Consider the following 6,026-nt stretch of genomic DNA (forward strand, 5'->3'; position numbering starts at 1 on the left):
CATTATCATCATTATTATTAGTAGTAGTAGTAGTAGTAATAGTAGTAGCAGTAGTAGTAGTTGTTGTTGTTGTTATAGTGGTAATACTAATAATACTAGTGATATTTCTAGAACACAGTGATACAAATTACTTGTATATCTGTTCAGATGTTTCACACAATCTTTTTAATGGTACGACCGCGCAGGCTCCTGCCGTTACTTGGAAATACTCTTGTTTTAGAAGTCTTTTATAAATGGGATGAAGCGGTTGAGTGGTCACGTTTGCAAAAGAATGAACGTAAATTGTAATGTGTTTGTTGCCTCGATGGAGCAGTAGGCAGCGCGTGAGTCTCATAATCTCAAGGTCGTGAGTTCGATCCTCACTCGGGGCAGAAGTTTTGTCATACACATTTAACGCAGGATGAGGTGTAAGGTATTTGATCGAAGACTTGGAGTTTGAAAAGTATGCAAAATATATTTTAATGACAGTACATGATGGCATGAGTAATATCAATGGCTCCAGTTCACTTCATCTGATGTTTAGGATGTTGTGCAATATTCCTGCAAAGTAAATGAATGTGTGCAAATGTTTTCTGTTTCTACCTTGATCCATATTAGCAGTTGTCTGGGTTCGACGGTAACTTGCTTTCTTAAGAAGCTCAGTACTTGATTGTATGTGTGGAGGACAAGTTTTCCTTTCTACCCTCGATGGTTAGACATTAACTCCAATCATATACACTCAGACATAACATTAAATGATATGATGGTTGGACCAGCTTGCTTATGGGAAAAAAAGAGGAATAATTTCCCTTCGTGACCTCTTCGATAGCTCAGTTGGTAGAGCGGTGGACAGTAGTGGTTAACGGAAGCAGGAATCCATAGGTCGCTGGTTCTAATCAGACTCGAAGAAGAACTCTTTTATCCACATAAATCCAGTGGGACTCACTTGCCGCCCATTATTCAGACCTTTGTGACTAAAAGTACTTGCTGTGTATATGCCAAATGCACCTTTCCCAATATATGTGTGTGTGGTCTTATGTGTTGAATTCTCAGACGATGTCGTACATTTGTCAAGATTGTTTATGTATTCGTCTTTACCACTCATAGACATGTAATTAAAGGTGGGAGGAATCCAAAAAGTAGATCAGTATACATTATTACACAAGCCCAGGACTCCTTGTAAGGGAGACCCTGTGGGTTGAAGACTGCGCGCCAGGCTGGGCCAGGGAATTGATGGACTCACGTGAAGCGAGAAGGTCGTGAATGAGGCTGTACCTTGTGCCGTCTATTGACGATGATACATGCTGGCATAAGATGGCATTTCATACGATGTATACCCACTTACCAGTAGAGAATGGCTCTTCTTCATGTGGGCTTTTGTCCTTCACTGAAGCCTTCCACAGTATATATATATATATATATGTGTGGAGGAAGTGAAGTGTTTTAGATATCTGGGAGTGGATCTGTCAGCGGATGGAACCATGGAAGCGGAAGTGGATCATAGGGTGGGGGAGGGGGCGAAAATTTTGGGAGCCTTGAAAAATGTGTGGAAGTCGAGAACATTATCTCGGAAAGCAAAAATGGGTATGTTTGAGGGAATAGTGGTTCCAACAATGTTGTATGGTTGCGAGGCGTGGGCTATGGATAGAGATGTGCGCAGGAGGATGGATGTGCTGGAAATGAGATGTTTGAGGACAATGTGTGGTGTGAGGTGGTTTGATCGAGTAAGTAACGTAAGGGTAAGAGAGATGTGTGAAAATAAAAAGAGCGTGGTTGAGAGAGCAGAAGAGGGTGTTTTGAAATGGTTTGGGCACATGGAGAGAATGAGTGAGGAGAGATTGACCAAGAGGATATATGTGTCGGAGGTGGAGGGAACGAGGAGAAGAGGGAGACCAAATTGGAGGTGGAAAGATGGAGTGAAAAAGATTTTGTGTGATCGGGGCCTGAACATGCAGGAGGGTGAAAGGAGGGCAAGAAATAGAGTGAATTGGAGTCATGTGGTATACAGGGGTTGACGTGCTGTCAGTGGATTGAAGCAAGGCATGTGAAGCGTCTGGGGTAAACCATGGAAAGCTGTGTAGGTATGTATATTTGCGTGTGTGGACGTGTGTATGTACATGTGTATGGGGGGGGGGGGGTTGGGCCATTTCTTTCGTCTGTTTCCTTGCGCTACCTCGCAAACGCGGGAGACAGCGACAAAGTATAAAAAAAAAAAAAAAAAAAAAAAAAAAAAATATATATATATATATATATATATATATATATATATATATATATATATATATATATATATATATATATATATATATATATATATATATATATATATATATATATATATATTTTTTTTTTTTTTTTTTGCTTTGTCGCTGTCTCCCGCGTTTGCGAGGTAGCGCAAGGAAACAGACGAAAGAAATGGCCCAACCCACCCCATACACATGTATATACATACGTCCACACACGCAAATATACATACCTACACAGCTTTCCATGGTTCACCCCAGACGCTTCACATGCCTTGATTCAATCCACTGACAGCACGTCAACCCCGGTATACCACATCGCTCCAATTCACTCTATTCCTTGCCCTCCTTTCACCCTCCTGCATGTTCAGGCCCCGATCACACAAAATCTTTTTCACTCCATCTTTCCACCTCCAATTTGGTCTCCCTCTTCTCCTCGTTCCCTCCACCTCCGACACATATATCCTCTTGGTCAATCTTTCCTCACTCATTCTCTCCATGTGCCCAAACCATTTCAAAACACCCTCTTGTGCTCTCTCAACCACGCTCTTTTTATTTCCACACATCTCTCTTACCCTTACGTTACTTACTCGATCAAACCACCTCACACCACACATTGTCCTCAAACATCTCATTTCCAGCACATCCATCCTCCTGCGCACCACTCTATCCATAGCCCACGCCTCGCAACCATACAACATTGTTGGAACCACTATTCCTTCAAACATACCCATTTTTGCTTTCCGAGATAATGTTCTCGACTTCCACACATTCTTCAAGGCTCCCAGAATTTTCGCCCCCTCCCCCACCCTATGATCCACTTCCGCTTCCATGGTTCCATCCGCTGCCAGATCCACTCTCAGATATCTAAAACACTTCACTTCCTCCAGTTTTTCTCCATTCAAACTCACCTTCCAATTGACTTGACCCTCAACCCTACTGTACCTAATAACCTTGCTCTTATTCACATTTACTCTTAACTTTCTTCTTTCACACACTTTACCAAACTCAGTCACCAGCTTCTGCAGTTTCTCACATGAATCAGCCACCAGCGCTGTATCATCAGCGAACAACAACTGACTCACTTCCCAAGCTCTCTCATCCCCAACAGACTTCATACTTGCCCCTCTTTCCAAAACTCTTACATTCACCTCCCTAACAACCCCATCCATAAACAAATTAAACAACCATGGAGACATCACACACCCCTGCCGCAAACCTACATTCACTGAGAACCAATCACTTTCCTCTCTTCCTACGCGTACACATGCCTTACATCCTCGATAAAAACTTTTCACTGCTTCTAACAACTTGCCTCCCACACCATATATTCTAATACCTTCCACAGAGCATCTCTATCAACTCTATCATATGCCTTCTCCAGATCCATAAATGCTACATACAAATCCATTTGCTTTTCTAAGTATTTCTCACATACATTCTTCAAAGCAAACACCTGATCCACACATCCTCTACCACTTCTGAAACCACACTGCTCTTCCCCAATCTGATGCTCTGTACATGCCTTCACCCTCTCAATCAATACCCTCCCATATAATTTACCAGGAATACTCAACAAACTTATACCTCTGTAATTTGAGCACTCACTCTTATCCCCTTATCTGGGGAAGTCTGTCTCGATACACTGCGGGACACTCTACCACCTGGCGAGGTTTGTGTTGCAATGGTTCTTGATTCACAAACGTAGTAGCATCACTGGTGGGCCAGTAATTAAGCTCTCGTCTGAAGATCCAGGGAAAGATGACCCGAAAGGCGCGCTTGAAGGTCTGGTGCATGAAGGCGTAGATGATGGGGTTGACTGCCGGGCTGACGTAGATCATGTACTCAACGTCTGTGGAGATTTGCTGGTGTTGTATTAAGCTGCTGTGTTCACCTCACTTGACAAGTATCTAAGAGGTGTACCTGACCAGCCAGGTTGTGGAGAGTACGATGGTCTACGGGCCGACTGCTTGACGACCAGAGGAGGAGTGATGCAGCATCGTCTCTTATGGAGTAGAAGCGACGTTAAAGGAACAAAAATGTCCCTCAGCACCTTACGAAGCCTAGTTGTACGAAATCTAGTCGATGACTTTCTTCGTTTTGTCACATTACTGTGGTTTTCCGAATGGCCGGTACCACCATCCACGCAATTCACTCACAACGGATTTGACTGTACGATTTTCCAGTGGTTATCTATCTGGACACTGATCATGCACTGTAGTACATTAGGGAAAAAAAGTGCTTTCACTCATTTTTAGAGGATTTTAAATATATTCCCAAGAGTTGCTTTGGTGGCCGATGTTGCGTAAATGTTATTTACAGTATGATTTACTCCGTAATACACAGACTTCCCCAGAACTTTTTTAAAGGGGAAGTAAATGTTTATAGTTGTGTTACTGGAGTGATAGTTTTCATACATGGTGCTTTGACAAGAAAATAGTGAAATTGGAAAAAATGTAGCTTAGACATTGAAGCTTATTGATACAGTGGTTAAATTGATGAGAACTACCATTGACGTTTGTGTAAATAAATTATACATATCCTTTTTCCATAACCAGAGGTTGAACCAGTATGTGACATTCATTTTTTCATTTCATTTCAAGCTAGAAGTTTCAGTTTTCTAAATTGTTTCTTACATTTTTCATATGTATATATATGTATGTGTGTGTGTGTGTATATGTGCGTATGTATGTGTATGTGTGTGTATGTGTATATATATATATATATATATATATATATATATATATATATATATATATATATATATATATATATATATATATATATATATATATATATATATATATATGTATATATATATGTATTATCCCTGGGGATAGGGGTGAAAGAATACTTCCCACGCATTCCTCGCGTGTCAAAGAAAGCGACGAGAGGGGACGGGAGCGGGGGGCCAGAAATCCTCCCCTCCTTGTAATTTTTTTAACTTTCTAAAATGGGAAACAGAAGAAGGAGTCACGCGGGGAGTGCTCATCCTCCTCGAAGGCTCAGATTGGGGTGCCTAAATGTGTGTGGATATAACCAAGATATGAAAAAAGGAGAGATAGGTAGTATGTTTGAGGAAAGGAACCTGGATGTTTTGGCTCTGAGTGAAACGAAGCTCAAGGGTAAAGGGGAAGAGTGGTTTGGGAATGTCTTGGGAGTAAAGTCAGGGGTTAGTGAGAGAACAAGAGCAAGGGAAGGAGTAGCAGTACTCCTGAAACAGGAGTTGTGGGAGTATGTGATAGAATGTAAGAAAGTAAATTCTCGATTAATATGGGTAAAACTGAAAGTTGATGGAGAGAGATGGGTGATTATTGGTGCATATGCACCTGGGCATGAGAAGAAAGATCATGAGAGGCAAGTGTTTTGGGAGCAGCTGAATGAGTGTGTTAGTGGTTTTGATGCACGAGACCGGGTTATAGTGATGGGTGATTTGAATGCAAAGGTGAGTAATGTGGCAGTTGAGGGAATAATTGGTATACATGGGGTGTTCAGTGTTGTAAATGAAAATGGTGAAGAGCTTGTAGATTTATGTGCTGAAAAAGGACTGATGATTGGGAATACCTGGTTTAAAAAGCGAGATATACATAAGTACACTTATGTAAGTAGGAGAGATGGCCAGAGAGCGTTATTGGATTACGTGTTAATTGACAGGCGCGCGAAAGAGAGACTTTTGGATGTTAATGTGCTGAGAGGTGCAACTGGAGGGATCTTATCATTATCTTGTGGAGGCTAAGGTGAAGATTTGTATGGGTTTTCAGAAAAGAAGAGTGAATGTTGGGGTGAAGAGGGTGGTGAGAGTAA

General features: G+C 41.5%; 1 non-coding gene across 1 annotated transcript; it reads left to right on the forward strand.

Moving 5' to 3' along the window:
* Positions 1-298: 298 nt before the first annotated feature.
* Positions 299-371, forward strand: TRNAM-CAU (transfer RNA methionine (anticodon CAU)). Its single transcript has one exon. It is a non-coding gene; the product is annotated as a tRNA-Met (tRNA).
* Positions 372-6,026: the final 5,655 nt, after the last annotated feature.

Source organism: Panulirus ornatus, chromosome 58 (genome assembly GCF_036320965.1).
Source record: "Panulirus ornatus isolate Po-2019 chromosome 58, ASM3632096v1, whole genome shotgun sequence".
In the NCBI taxonomy this organism is placed as follows: domain Eukaryota; kingdom Metazoa; phylum Arthropoda; class Malacostraca; order Decapoda; family Palinuridae; genus Panulirus; species Panulirus ornatus.